The 16,954-nt window shown below is 33.8% G+C and overlaps 1 protein-coding gene and 1 pseudogene across 1 annotated transcript in view; both read left to right on the forward strand.

Annotated features, from left to right (window-relative positions):
- LOC141485245 (probable cytochrome P450 6a20) overlaps nt 1–16,954 on the forward strand; it is a 123,094-nt gene that overhangs the window by 68,338 nt on the left and 37,802 nt on the right. The window lies entirely within an intron of this gene.
- Nucleotides 1–16,954, forward strand: part of LOC141485282 (cyclin-dependent kinase 9-like) — a 332,045-nt pseudogene that overhangs the window by 30,889 nt on the left and 284,202 nt on the right.

The raw sequence follows: 16,954 nt of genomic DNA on the forward strand, positions 1-16,954 counted from the left end.
TGATGTGTGAGGAACAGGATGTTATGCGATCATATCTCAGTATGGGCCGTTATTGAAATTTGGATTGCTTTTATCTAGCCCAAACATATTCACGAGTCCCGAAACAATTGATTCGACATAATGCAAATTTTATTGTGCCGTTCAAAAAAGATGATATGAATCTCTATCATATTTTTTCTGACCACGTGTCACCAGATGTGACATACAAGCAATTTAAAAATATATGTGCGAGATGTTGGGAAGGTAAATATGGATTTTTAGTAATTGATAAGGATCGAGAAGTGCTAGATGGACGTTATCGAAAAGGATTTGATGCTTCCATATATCCTTGACGTTCTTGAAACAATTAATTGAATCATTCGAGTGCTAGATAATATGGACGTCGCTCCATTGTACACATTCTTGTACCTTGTATAACACCTTTGAAAGCATTATCTGCCAATACTGGAGAAGTATCTCAAATAAATCAGGTGATGCAAACAACAAAGAGTGCCACACCACTAATCGCCAAAAATATAATCAAAAGTGAGCCAAAACCGAAATTTAAAGAGGCTCTCTCTAAGGATCTTCAAGCTTCTCTATCGAGAAATTCAGATTTAGAATCATCTAATGTGCTTGATAATGGTGATGAGGTACAAAAGCACATACAAAAGTTACTATCTTGAAATCCCTGATAAGATACCGTCTTTGGAGTACACATGAACACTGAAACGGAAAATTTACAAATGGGTGTAGCTGATGTGGAGTTCATCGATGGGAAAATTGTGTTCAAGAAAAATGGTAAAACTATTGCCACTCATCAGGGTACTCCAAAACTATATAAATTGATATTCATGAAAGTATCATCGGGAAATATTCCCTCTTCCGATATGACCACTTTTGGTGATATACTCAAATTGTTACGTTTCAATTTAGCACTAGATCAAAACTGCTCCTATGTGACCTTTCAAAACACCATGTTATATCATCTTGAAGCATTTTTCACCATCTTTCAATGTACCGAGTAACATACAGGGGGTTTCATTTGGAAAAATGAACTTTTGACTATTTTTATGCACAATGGAAATAATAGTAATTTCAGCACGCCCTGTATGATATGGAGTCGATTTCTTGGTGTTATTTGAATATTTCGAGTTTGTCCAAACTATCATCAAAATATCAACTTTTCATGAATTGAGAGTACCTACTGATGTACTTAATTTCAATTAAGGCTATGTTTTGGACCATATTTAGCACAATTTATTTTTAATCTCGAAAACAGATAGAGATAGGTATAGGATATTATTAACAAAAAAGTATTGAAGAAGCAGAGCGATTCCAAAAATGTATTAATATACGGGGTGTTCCATTCCAAAAAATAAAGTTGCTAGAACTTTTTGATGGAAGTGGCAACGCCGCAATGCTGAAAATATTTCAGATCGATAGAACAGGTAAGGATATGTGAGAGGAGAAATTTTCAGAAAAATCATGCTTTGCGTTTTCCAGAAACGTCTAACCTACCATCGACCGTGAGTCAGGCTGTATAACCTAACCTAAATTATTAATTAAATAAATTATTAAAAAAATAAATGAAAATAAAATATGTCTGACAGTGATAATTTATAAAGTGAAATTGAGCAGCCTCCTGCGAAGAAAACAAAATGACACTACGACACTGTCAAGCCATCAGTAAGTTGATTATACTTTTTAATCAAAGTGTGCATATAATCTCTCTTGGTAGATTTAAATTCACACATAACATAACATATTTTTAAATTTACTGATAAATTATTTTGATTTAATTCTTATGAAAAATAATGCAATGAAACACTTGCTTGAAGAATAAATTTCATGAAGACTGACAAAATTGTATTTCAAAATCAGGTGATAGCGAGTAGCATACGAATGTTTTTTTTTGTTATCAAGGAGAACATCAAAATATTAAATAAATGAAAAATTTTATAATGATGGTGGAATTTATATTAAAACATTCATTATTGATATTGATAATTTGAAATATTGCAATAACTAATTGTGTTGTTTCTGCAACCAAGTATTGCCTAACCTTCCAATTCACTATACCGTATTGCTGATAGCTAACTTATGTATTTGTGGAGTTGCTTCCAGACTGAGTCTGTAGGTGGCGCAGTGATACATCCCACTGAGTCAACTGCAGGCAAAACTTATGTTCCAATTGAAATGAATTTTTCATATTTTTGATGTATATCACATTCACTCACGAAACTATCATATTATGTATCATATACTGGATACGGACGTCACAGAGGTATCTTAAGATGGCTTGGTGACTCTGGAGTGCTTTTGGAGTATGCTTCGCTATCACCGGTCCTGTAATCTGTATTCTCTTCAAATATTCAGGATGTTCACTTTTCCTCACATCTAGGGTGTATATTATAAATATTTTTTTTGGTTTTTCAACTGTTACTTCGGGGTTTGTTTGTATTAGAGGAGATCCAATTTTTTTGTAGTTCTGAACGGTGTTCAGAACTACAAAATATCATATTTGTTTAAAAAAATCTGTTTTTGAACGACAACCCTCAGAAGTCGAAGTTTGTGTGAGCTAAGGATTAACGAGGTTTTACCTTTAAAAGTGTGACTGTTCAGTTATCTTTGTTCAAACTTCAAATTTTTCAGATTGTGGAAGGCTAGACACCCAAAAAACTATATTTCGAAGAATTTTGGGAAACATTGAAGGTTTTGAAAAAATCTACTAAGCCATTGCCATGTTTATTCATCTAAAATGATGAAGTGTTATGTACATACAAAATGTTCAAACTAGGTACGACACGTTTTAACAAAATATGAATTTGAGAAATATAGCATTAGGTATCATTCAAAATTTGTTCATTTTTGTAAATTTATAATTACAATTTCTTCGCAAAATGAAGATAACATAATATCGAGTGGCTACTCATAAGTATGTTAATTTCTCATTTGACCTTAAAGTTTATCTGAAATGATACTATTTGAGATATCTTCATAACTACTCCATAGTGACAGCAAATATAAATAAATTTATTCAAAAATAATCATTTAGTTCATCCATTGATTTTTTGAATCTCACAACATGAGGATATTGATTTCTCTTTCATTCATTGTGGTTTATACAATATTCCATTATGTACAATCAGGAATAATTTTTGACAAAGTTGGGGATACTTTCAATAGAATTAAATGTGAAGCTATATCTATAAGAAACAAAGTTTTCCATGGTATCCATTCTAACCAGCCTTGTTATGAGAAAGAAAATGGTAAAGCAAATAGGGAAAGTTCTAATTCACTAAAACCAATTAATGCATCTGAAAGTAGCAGAGGTCACGGAGAACTAACAAGTACTAGTACTGGCAAGTGAAATATTTTTTCGAAATAATATTTCAATTCGACTCGTGTAACTATAAGTAGGTAGGTGCTGAACTGAACAGTTATATTTGTATTTAATTTAAGGATGAAAGCTTATAGAAATGAGTGGCAACTTATTCCAAAAATTGAGAATCTGATTTCGATTACTGTCATGAAATATCGTAATTACTTTATTATTGTCCTCATAATATTTTTCAAAAATATCAAATCAATGTGTGTCTGAGAATGGTTTAGAGAAGTTATACAAACGTATTATTTCTGAATAAATTCGAAACGGTCACCTCTCCTGACTTCCTCCCGCGGTAGGATTTAATAAGGACCCGCTAGAGAATAACAACCATTCGATCAATATCACGATGAATATTGTGCTTTATCTGATATAAATATTCGTGAAAGTTTCCTGAAGGAAAACATTTTTACAGAAGGACCCCACTAAATTCAACCGAGCGATCATCTGCACACCGGTTTCGTTATATTACTCCTCGGCAATGAAGACACTCTCATCAATGGCTCATATAGTTTCATCATAGCGTAGTTATACCCCAAAACCGGTCTGTATGTCACAATTCGACTGATTTCAGCCAGGTACTGCTACTGGACGAATCAAAAGCCTTGCAACAATTTTCTCTTTGGAAAAAATGTCACAAATGTCTCTCGTATGAGAGATATCGACAGATATATATTCATTTTCAGTTAACAATCACACACATTATAGCAGTAATGAGTTTACAATATACAGTATGTCCCAGCTGAAACTTGTCACCCCCCTCATCCCCAGCACCCCTACTTCAGAATTTTCAATGGGACTGACTAACTCATGTTAAATCATTTTGAAAATAATTCAATCCCGAATATATCGGTGTACTGGAATTGAGGATCGATCAAGTGTTGTAGTTTTAATGAAAACTGAGTTTTATCAAGATATTTCAATTTTTCATCAACTAAAATGTGATCATCATATGAAAGATTCAAAATTTGAATCATTCAGTTCCATACAGAAGCAATTTCCGAAATGCCTTCGCATATTTCTCAACATTTCTGGGGTCACTGCACGACACTCCACAACAATTCTCCTACGTAGATCTTCAAGAGAATTTTGCGGTGTAATATAAACTTTGGATTCCAAATGACCCCATAAAAAGAAGTCTAATGGTGATGAATCAGGAGACAGCCGGCCATTCTATTGGTCCTCGCCTTCCAATCCATCCCCCTGTGAAATTGTCATCTGAAAATTGACGTAAAGGTGCAACAAAATGTGGAGGAGCTCTATCTTGTTGAAAGGTGAGCTGACCTTCAAGTAAACCATCATCGTCTTCAAGTAACTAAGTGATTCTGGGATTCACAGTTGTATCAATAAGTTCAAGATACGTTTCTCTGTTGAGGTTACCTTCGATAAAATATGGACCTACAATATGGTCTCCCAGAATACCAGCCCAAACATTCTATTTCTGAGGAGTTTGTGAATGAGTACTAATGGAGATTAACGTCGCTCCAGTATCTGCAATTGTGTATGTCCATATGAACATTCAAATGAAAGAAAGATTTGTTGGAAAAGCACATATTGAAGAGATAATTATTTTCACCAATCAATAATTGACTTATGATTTTACAAAACTCTGTACGTCTGTCAGGACCTTCCTCATTTAATTCTTGTACATGGAATTTTGCTTGTCTCAGAAACCGATGTACCTACGTTGCCTCTATACACTCCAAAAGAGTCTCAAGTTGTCTTGAAGATTGATCAGTGTAGGTCGTATAACTGCAACAACTACCCCTTCATTTCTCATAGGCTTCTCTCGTTGTTGTTTTTTATTCAGCACTGATCACGGCTCCAAGAACTCATTCATCAATTAAATCTCGTATTGATATGACGTGGTTTTTTCTGGATGAATTTCATTTAAAATTCGAGCCGTAGCTTAGCACATCGTCATTTTCAAAATACGCAGCTACAATAGATCTTTTTTCTTGTATAGTATAAACCATTTGCGGAAGTTTTCAAATTGTTTAGTGAAGTGTATCGAATACATCAATATACCAAGGCTTAAACAAAGCTATGCGTATATAAAAATACATGACGACAATTTTCTTTTCATGAAAACGTCTGTCTTACCTTCTAAACTATTATTTCTGAAAGCCTATAATTTTTCAAAACAGTGACATACCCACAGTGAAACTTTCTTACGATGATAACATTTTATATATCTTGATAAAACTTAGTTTTCATTTAAATTTCAACAAAACTTGATCGATCCTCAATTTCAGTACACCGATGTATTTGGGGTTGAATTTTCTTCAAAATAATGGATAACGACTGTAAGTAGTTCCATTATTAATTCAGAAGTATTTGATAATAGTGTTTGTTCCCTGGCAATTTTCAATTTTTTCACGATTTCACAGATTAGGGGGGTAAAATTCGTATAAAGTGTATTATTAAATGCAAGATGTTTCAAATACGATTTTCAAGTATTCATCGATGTTATAAAAAAATGGTTGTATATCAATATTTGGGAAATACTTTAGATTTTTTATTGAACATCTCCTTGCGATGCGATGGTAGATGACTATTTATTTTTATACCGTTATATATTTTGTTCGTTCTTTCATATTATAATTTGCTAGCCTAATTACTTTATTCTCCATCATATGCATATGTTCCTCAAAAGAATGTGTCAAAATAGTTTTTTCGGGTGTCAACAAACATGTTTCAAGTACATATACATTTGTTAAAGTGTATATTTTCAATGAATTGATGAATGTAACCGTCTACGTGGTAGGAGATCATCATAAAAAAGAAACAGAATTTCCTATGTTTTTTTACTACTTATATTTGTGAATAACGTTACTGCAGTTTCTTCTTATGAAGACATTTTCAAGCTATTGTATCAATTTGTAGTATATGTATAAAATCGAAAAAGGTGAGTGCAGTCAACCTGCTTGAGAATAATTCCATGAAAATCAAGAGATAAATAGATAAGTACTAATCTGATCATTCTCATATTGATTTCAATTTAAGAACCACCGAGAGACAGCTGTTTAAGCCTATTGCGGGCATCGTCAGTACCGGGCAGGCGGTTCTTGATTGGAGACCAAATGTGATCGAGTCATCTTCATTTACATCAGGTTGGAAAATTTTTTCTTACCCTTTCAACTGAAGTTCGTCAGGAGGACGAATGGTTCATAACTGAGGGTGATTTTGATGGAGACATAAAGGTCAATGACCTCTATGCTGCCCTGGCCTAGGCGATTTGATGCTTTCCTGACTAATGGTTTATCATGAGTTTCCGCTGATTCGAAAACTCTCTGATTCCTTGACTGAATGGACCAGCATCCTGAGAAGTTTGTTTTGTAACCTTTCCAAAGTGGAAAGATTTGACGGAGCTGTTCATCTCCAGGCGCCTGAAGCATACATAATGACAGGCTTGAACATCTTGTTGTATAGTAAAATCTCATTTCTAAGGTTGAGCTTTGAATTTTTATTAACCAGAGGATAGAGTTTTTCTATCCTCATCTGAACTGTGCTCTTGATGTAATCAATGTGATTTGCCCAGGTGAGTCGGCGATCTACCCAAAGACCTAGGTATTTGATTCGCGTTTGCCAATCGATCGTTTGTCATCGGCGTGAAGAAGAACCTCCACGTGGTCGAACCTCGGAAGGTCGTTCACGTAAAGGTTGTAGGTGCAGCTCCCTGAGGCACTCCAGCTTGGATTTTCCTGACAGGAGACAGGGTTTCTTCAACTTGGACCTGAAATATTTTGCCTTTAAAAAAGGACCTAATCCACCGAACCAGACCCAAAACAGATCGAAATCGAGCATTTCGTGCCAGACTCGATCAAAGGCTTTCAAAATATCCAGGAGGAAGAGATGGACTGCCTTCCTCTTGTTTAGCTCTGAGATGGAATTGTCGACCAGTCTCAGGGCCTGCAGCTCGATGGAGTGTGCTCTCCTGAAGCCGAATTGTTCGTCAGGCAGAACATTTCGATCTTGTATGCGAAAAGTGATAACAAAAATGAGTGCAAAGAAAATTAAAATCAGTCTATCTCCAGCTATTTTTTTCAATTCGAGAAACCTTAACATAGCGCAGTCAGTAATTTAAAGTAGTATTTATAAGTGAATAATAACTGTTCTGATATGAGTGACTTCAGAGGAATGGCTCCCATCGGTTTTTCGGGAAATATTTGCGAAAACTGGAAATTAAGGAGACAAAAATTTGAAAATTATTTAGTTGCCTCGGAAATGGAAATAAATTATGAAAAAATTCAAATAACCCAACTTCTCCAATATATAGGTGAGGAAGGCTTTGTTGTTTACAATACTTTCCCTTTTAAGAACGTCACCGAAAAAAACAAAATAACAACTGTACTGGAAATGTTCGAGAAACATTTTTAACCGAAAAAAAATCTTTCCTACGAACGAAATAATTTTTTTTCGCGCAAGCAAATGTCTAACGAAACGATGGAACAATTTGTGACGGATCTCAAGACTAAAGCACGTTGCGAGTTTAGCGACTTGAAGGAAAGCCTGATTAAAGCCATTTTCACCTGTGGACTACAAAACCGAAGTCTCGAGGAAAATTACTGCAAGACGATGACATGAATTTATAAAAAGCCGTGAAATTCTGTATATCAGTCGAGAATTCGAAACGATAGTCTAATATCATTTACACAGGATTTCTGTTCATCAGATTCTATGGAAGTCCAGGAATTAAAAAAGTGTAGGAGTTTTAATTCTACCATCAAAGGATAACGTGAGAGCGGACACATCAACAGACAAAATGGACTATATCGTAGAAAGAGAGTTTGCTATCGGTGTGGAAGTTTTCATGGAAGATACGGCATACGATAAAAAGTGTAATGAGTGCGGCTACATTTCGCAAAAATGTGCTTACAAAAAATGTGAATATGGTGGAAGGAGACAATGATGAAAGTAGTAAAAATAAAAATTGTCTATTCATAGAGCCTGTAGATTGTAAAATGTACAAGCTTCATGAATCATGGTTTGCATTCCTGTCAATGAATAATGTAATAATCAAATTCAAACTAGACAGTGGAGTTCAAGTCAATCTGATATCAGTACATAAATTAAATACTATCAATTTCAACCCTGAATTGATAATGATGAACGAAATTCATTTGAAATCATATACAAATAATAATCAACCAATTCTTGGAAAATGTGTTTTGAATTGTAAATACAAAAACAAGTCTTAAAGATTGCAATTTTTTGTAGTTGAAATGTGTTATCAATGCATTCTTGTTTTAGAAACATGTGTGGAAATGAATTTGTTAAAACGCATTGACGTTGTAAATAGTCAGGATCAGATATCTGCACAAAACCCATACACAGATTTTTAAATAAATTATAAAGATAGATTCACTGGTTTGGGTTGTCTCAAAGAAAAATATCACATTACCTTGAATGAAAATGCGATATCAGTTGTTCATCCTCCGAGAAAACTTTGAATTCCGATTCTCAAAAAATTTCAGGAAACTTTAGTTAATTTATAAAAACGAAAGATCATTGGAAAAATTGATGCTCCTACAGATTGGGTTAATTCAGTGGTTATTGTTAGAAAAGAAAATGGTTCATTACGTATTTACTCAGATCCAGCTGACTTAAGCCGTTCAATGAAGCGTGAATATTTTCAACTTCCTACTATCGATCAGCACGTACAAAATTTTGTACCTTCAGTTACACCGATTGGAAGATTTTGTTTTTTAAGGCTTTCTTATGGAATCCGATCTGATCCAGAAGCGTTCCATAAACGTTTTGAAAATATTTTTCACCTTTAGGGTGTCGATATATATGTAGATGATACAATTGTTTGGGGGAGAAATCAAGATAAACATGATGAAACATGAAACATGAAATAGCTCGAAAAAATAATGTTACTTTCAATAGAGGAAAAGGTAATTTGGACTCAGTGGAATAAGTTTCTTGGGTCATAAACTAATAAAAGATGAATATTTTTCAGACAAAAATAAAATTGCAGCTGTAAGAGATATGCCTTTACCAAAAAAACCAGAAAAAAATGATGTGCAGAGATTTTTGGGTATGATCACATATGTCGATAGATTTATTCCGAATGTATCTAATAAAAATTATCCACTTCATTATTATTGTTTTTTTGTAACGAATGACGAAGTGGATAAAGTGTTTTCAATCTCATATAACTTCTCTTTATACATTATGTAACAACATGTTCAGTGGACTTCAAATTGACATCAATTTCGACACCGAAAATTTCGGCAATGTTCCTTAAGCATATAACCGTATCAGCAATCATAATATTGATGAATTTTTTCACTAGGCTGCGATTCTGTCTGTTTGAAAAAAAAAATCTGTTTTTCCGTTAACCAGCTGTCGCACCCCTACGAATGACAACCCTCAGAAGTCGAAACTTGTGCGAGCTAAGGATTAACGAGGTCTTACCTTTTAACGTGTGATTCCTAACACGGGTTGGATGATAGCAAGTGAAGATCGATCGTTCAGACTAGGGCTTGAACCACCGACCAACACGACAGTCAATTCGAGTGAGTGAACAAAGCACCCACGCCGAACCGCTTGGCTACCGACCGACCACAGATGGGCAGATTAGTTTCGTAAGAATCAATTTCAAGACAAAACACCTCTAATGTTGAGAATAGATGAGCTAGACCGTCATTTATTCTCAGATGAGCTTACCTAAACTACGTTATTTTAGTGAATTGATAGATAAAATTGTATCTATATAATAGGCAGAATTATAATGGCCTCAGTATTGATCCCTGTTCAAATAACTCATTAGTTGATTTACTTTGTATGTTTCTACAAATTTCAAATGATGATTGGGATAGCTTTTCCTTGAACAAATAGCAGGTTCAGAAAAGCAGATGACGTGTAAAATAGCCAATAAAATAGGTTAACTGATGGTATCAAATGCTATGAAATAATCAACCAGTAAACATTATAAAATTGTTGGGCGTAGCGTAACATGAGTAAATATGTAAAAACTACGCCCAAAAATGTTCTGATCAATACCGTAGATTGCTGAGGATGGTGGTATGACGACTGCTACCTAGGACCTTCCGAATCACTTTTTAGTTTCTAGTTATCTTTTTTTTTAATAAAACCGTTCAACATCTTTTTTTACTTATTTTTATTTACAAATTTTCAGTTTTTAATTTTCTTACTCAATTTTTCTCATTCTGTTCAGTTCATTTAGTGTCTCACTAGTACAAGGTAATATGTAAGCCGCCATTTTGTAACTGCGGCCATCTGGAATTTGCATCTTTTTCAAAGTGTACTATACTATTTTACTAGTCAAACTCTGTCATTTGATACCCATATTGGGGTAGTTGTGAAATAATATGAAATCTGCCTATTAGTAGCTGCGGCCATCTTGAACTTGCATCTTTTTCAAAGGGTACTACTATTCTACTAGTCAAACCCTGTCATGTGATACCCATACTGAGGTGGTTGTGAGAAAAAATGTAATACGACCATCTTGAATTTGCATTTTTCTCAAAGTGTACTATTCCACCAGTCAACCCTGTCATTTGATACCTATATTAAGGTAATAGTGAAACAATACGCTAGATGAACCCTACGAGATAGATCAAAAAAGTTACTACAGTATTGTACACTTTGAAAAGGTCATCGATGGTATATAAGTATCTATCTTTCAAAGATAATCCACAATAACTATTTTTTATTCTTCAGAAATAATGGCTTATTAACGAAGTGATTGCAAGCAATACAACATTTATCCTTATCCAATTGAGAACCTTAAATACATTGTGCATTTAATATACGTAGATCAATATTACAGCTTGTAACTTGAATGAATATTTTCGAAGACATTACAGATAGAGAATTCAGAGAAATAGCGGTTACGCCAGTATCGGCCGAGAGGGGGGGCTATACTGCCGTGCCGTGCCGACCAGCTCGAAGTAAACTGAAGAATATCACGAGTTACTCCTTTACCATGTCCTTTAAACTCTTAACAGAAAATATTGTAATATTTTCTTTCTAATATTAATATTAATATTTTCACCCAAAAGACAATAGATAAATCAGAAAACAGAATCAAACAAAAAATACAGAACAAGGATCAAGCCACCCCAACAGACAAAACAACTCAAATATGGACAGCATTCACGTACGTAGGACACCAAACCAAAAAACTAACAAACCACTGAACATCAACATCACATACAAGCCGAACACGAAGATAACACAAAAAATAAACAACTATGAAAAAGAAGTAGACAAAGACCAAAACGGGAAATACAGTTTACAATGCTCAGACTGCAACAAATTCTATATCGGCCAAACCAAGAAAAAACTAATCCAAAGGTACAATGTGCACAAAAAGGCATACATAAACCCAATAGTATATAAATCAAACCTCGCAACACACGCCATATAAAACAAACATAATATCCCCCCACCAGAGAACATAAAACTCATAAAACACAAGTCAACAAGGGAAACCGCATGGACATTTGGGAAAACTTGAACATCCATAAATTTAACAGTCATAAATCACCTATCGAGGAATAAGTACAAATCAAAACACAACAAGACCTCACATTCAATATATTAAACAAAACCATACACATTCCTAGAGAAGATGTAACACAAAGAATAGTACCTGATGCAGTAAAAATACAGGCAAATTTACCTAAAGTACCTGAAATATCTGAGTTAAGACGCTCTGACCGTATAAAGAGGCAGACGACAGGATGACAAGTTCAGTTTGAGGAGTGCCTAGAAGATGGCAGTACTACCAACTGTCGAAAGCGCTAGCAGATAATAAATAGAAGATATAAAGCTTCAAATCCTTTTTAAAATTTAATATTGAAATACTGAAAATAAAGGAAAATTAGTTGCATCATTCAAATATATATGTATATATATATATATATATATATATATATATATATATATATATATATATATATATATATATATATATATATATATATATATATATATATATATATATATATTGTTACATTGTATGTGGTGTTTCTGTCTGCGACTTCGTTTGTATGAATTTCACGACTGACTTAAACGACTGACTTAAAGTCGTATCAGTTGAGCTGTAACCGAAAAAAAATATTTTGGTTTTGCATTCAAGTGATTAGGTATTTGAAATGATAGAATCTCCATATTTATGATTGTGAATATTTTCTGGGGTTTTTGCCCTTCCATAATCTGAAATCTGAAGAAGTGTAATAACAGAAAACTGAAAACTTTGACCCGAAAAGTTACAGCGTGACATCAATCTTTGAAGAATTGAATTGATATTATATAAAATTAATAGTAGTTTGTTTCATTTACCCCCATTTGAAGTTCATTTCACGCAGTTACTTTCAACACTCAAGCAGACTTCCTTTTGATTCATATTAATATTGAATTTCTCCCCCTGTATTTCAAGTGAATATACTTCTATAGATGGCATCATATATGTCTTTTATTTCTCTATAGGCCAAATTTTAAAATCCAGACAGAAGTCGCAGGCAGAAGCTAGTTCAGATATACTTTGTTGAACTTCCAATAACAGTCAATAATTTGATTTTCAACAGGAATCCTACCTCAGAACTGGTACGGTTAATGATATTAACAATCAAACTGGAGTCGCTAATAACTGTACTCAAGGCGGAAGAAGATTTCTGACTACAGTGAAAGGAAACTGTGCAGCAGGCCAAGTAGCAGATATCAATGGAGTATGCAGGGATGAATATTGAAACATTAAAAAACTGTTACTTTTCCATATTCACCCAGATTGGGAAATAAATTATTTTTTGGCTGCAACATTACAAATAGTTCACCCCTCCTAAAATTATTTTATTTTTGAAAATGTCTGAATGTCAGAGCTATGCTCAGGTGGAAATTATACTGATTGAGAGGTAAAATATATAATCATATGGGGATATGCATGGACATTTCGTAAACGGTAAGATACGAAAACTCTGTAAACACTGACAAATTGATCCTAGTTATTTTGTTTCAGGAGATATTTGAAATAAAAAAGAAACCATCCTGATTTTCTGTTTTTTGCTTCATGTTTTCCATTTACTTCCATTCAGTAAATAATATAAACATTAACATCTCACAAAAGTAAGTCAGTAATACAATTCACGAGTGCGGTGGTATGGACCTCAAATCGATGTATTCCTCCCGATTCAAAGGTCATGTAAAGTTGTTAAAAGTACTATATTCCAGTAATCAGAAATAACAATTTCGACATGTTGCTAGTTTAAAGATACTGTAGAAATTAAATTTGAAATCCATGTTGGCGTATATTATTTATTATGTTAACTTGTCCAATAACATTGAAATATTTTGAAGAACTTCAAACTAGGTAAGATAGTTGCGTTAACAAAAAAGATGATAATTATTTTTTAATGCTCTCAAGGTGCTATCGAGTGCCTTTTTCGATAGGTCACTGCGTTTGGTAATAATTGAATGACGTGGTGTGAGAATGTTGTGAGACGAAAAGGTTCAAGTTTTTTTGAACACCTGCGGGTTGCATCTGGTGGAAATAGAGTAATACGTTAACAATAGATTCAATATGTTACTTCATCTATTCAAATGATGTACTGTCAAATTCTTTTGGAGAATAAGTTATGGTGCTTGCTTCTATTCATAAAATTATCAGATGCAGTCTCCATATTTTTCAGAAATACCAAGAATTGAGTGGAATTTTGAACTTAAGGAAGACCCAAGGCAGACGACACCCTGGGCAAAGCTATACTATCACTACATTCTATGAATCAAAAGTTAGGCACAATGTTATTTGATTTTCAATCTATTCGGGAACAGAGAAGGTATAGCCAAATACAGTAGTTTTTCCTTCTTCTCACATATTTTTCGAAGTAAAAGAGGCGGAGTCGGTTTTTTGAAATTACTTCATAGCAATTGAAAATGAGAAAGAACACAAATAATGCAACCATTGCTGAGAATTTTAGATAGCTAGTACCTTCTTCCTCGCAGCCTGAAAATATCTATTACAGTAGCAGACAAAACTTTTGACATTGATAATTTCATTGAACCACGCCTATCAGCTCAGACTTTATTCTTTCTGAAAAATCGTTAACTATGTTAGCGTATAGGTTTAGTATGTCAACAGAAACGGCTTCATGTCACACTTATAAAGACAATGAACTATTTTCACTTGCTTACCCTGATATTGAGAGCGTATTTGATAATATGTCCCTGAAATCGATTATACAGGGTGTTTCAAATTCGATCCTCACCATTGGCATCTCGGAAACAATGAGAGATACGAAGATGGTTGAATTACGCATTCACCTGACTAACAATATGCCGTTGAGAAAGTTCTGAAATTCCGAGTACATCCGGAGATATCCGAAAAAAACAGCAATTTCGAAAAATGGTTTTCATTTTTTCTGGCTTTATTTTTCGAAGAATTCGAAAGAAAATTGCACTTTCACTTCGTCACTTTTTTTCTGCTACACAATATTATCAGCTTTATTTTTTCTAAGGGCGCTACATTGGATTCTTTCTGTTTTGAATAGAACCAGATTTTACCTTGTCAACGATGTATCATAAGATTTCATTCTCTTTCGAAAAATGGGGAGATATGGAAAAAAATGTATTCTTATCATAATAGGCTTTGTCTTTGATATTTCTAAATTTGACTTTCAATTTGTTACAGTCAATGACATTTTGTTATTGTACAAGTCGATGAATTTTTGGCGAAAAATGACTTTCACGTATGAAGAAAAAAGAGATATGATACAAATTTATTACAAATACGATACGACATCGGAAATATATTCAAACTTGTATCCCGAGAGACAACAACCACATCGAACTGTGTTCTAGTTATTGGATCAAAATCTCACCAAGTTTGGTTCGTTTGAAAAGCCAGTGAAAAAATCCGGAGACAGAATCAACAATCAGAATTTGATAAATGAGGTATGCATGAGGTAATTTAGACATTGTGCCCTTTTCAGCAGAAATTAATAGTTTGCAGATAAACATGAACCCGGGAAAATCTTCACGTCAAATTTCCTCCGAACTAAATATTTGTCATACAAGTGCTTGGAGACATCTCAAAAAAAGCGATTAAAAAATAATACAATATACACTTATTTCAAAAATTGCATCCAGGTAATCCCGAACGGCGATCAGAATTTTATAGTTGGCTAATAAGAAGACCTGATTTTCCTATTTCCCCGGAAAATGTAATTTGAACAGATGAAAGCACTTTTACGAATTGTTGGATATTCAACCGAAATAACGAACACATTTGGAGCAAAGCAACCCCAGTTCCGAGAAATTCGACCTCAAGTGTGATTTAGTATAACTGTGTGGGCGGGAAATTACAAAGATAGAATTTTAACGGAATCCTGAATGGAGAAGACTATCACCAGTTTTTAATGTCGATTTTCGAAGACTATTTGGATGATCTAATTATCTGACTGAAAGGTTTGGTGATACACGGATAGGAAATGATAGGCTGGTGAGGTGGCTAGCAAGGTCTCCAAATTAAAGTATTATGGATACATTCTTATAGGGTACCTACATTGAAGAATAGAGTTTATGGTCAGAGGAAATATCAAAATATCGAGGACCTTCAACACAGCATTTTTAGAGAATCCGGAAGATTGAGGAGGAGGGAAATTAATCGTGCAGTGAATAATATTCGAAGAAGAGCACAGTTGTGTTATCATGAACAAGGCCAGCATTTTGAGCATTTGCTATGATTTAGTTTTGTTTGTCTTTACATTCAAGTTAATTATTGTTATTTGTTCAAAGTGGTATTTTCATTGAAGAGGACACAATGTCTAATTTATCTCATATAAACCTCATTTATCAAATTTTGATTGTAGATTCTGTCTCCGTATTTTTCATTGGCTTTTTAAATGAACCGAACTCGGTGAGATTTTGATTCAATAACTTGAACATAGTTTGATGTGGTTGTAGCCTTTCAGGATATATCATTTTCGATGTTTCTGTTTCTAATATCGTATTTTTAATAAATTTGTAACATATCTCTTTTTTATTCATTCGTGAAAGCTATATTTCGCCAAAAATTCAATGACTTGTACAATAACACAATTCATTGAGTGTAACAAATTGAAATTCAAATTTATAAACATCAAAGTCAAAGCGTATTATGATAAGAATTGATTTTTTTCAATACCTCCAATTTTTCGAGAAAGAATGATAACTTATGATACATCATTGTAAAGGTAAAATCTGGTTCTATTCAAAACAGAAAGAATCCAATGTAGCGCCCATAAAAAACAATAGAGTTGATGATAGTGACCGGAAAACGAAACGTCGGATAGGAAATCTAAAAACACCATTATAAGGCAGGAAAAAAGTGGCAATGTGAAAGTGCGATTAATTTTCGAATTTTTCGAAAAATAATAAATAAAAACCATTTTACGAAATTTCTGTTTTTTTCCGGATATACTCGGATATACTCGAAATTTCAGAACTTTCTCAACAGCATATTGTTAGTCAGGTAAATGCGCAACTTTTCCCCAATTTCACCATCTTCGTATCTCTTATAGTTTCCAAAATTCCAATGGTGAGGATCGAATTTGAAACACCCTGTATAGTCGTCTAGTA

The sequence above is a fragment of the Leptinotarsa decemlineata genome, unplaced genomic scaffold (genome assembly GCF_025532065.1).
Source record: "Leptinotarsa decemlineata unplaced genomic scaffold, Ldec_3_MD MMD2_tig00026314_RagTag_RagTag, whole genome shotgun sequence".
Lineage (NCBI taxonomy): Eukaryota > Metazoa > Arthropoda > Insecta > Coleoptera > Chrysomelidae > Leptinotarsa > Leptinotarsa decemlineata.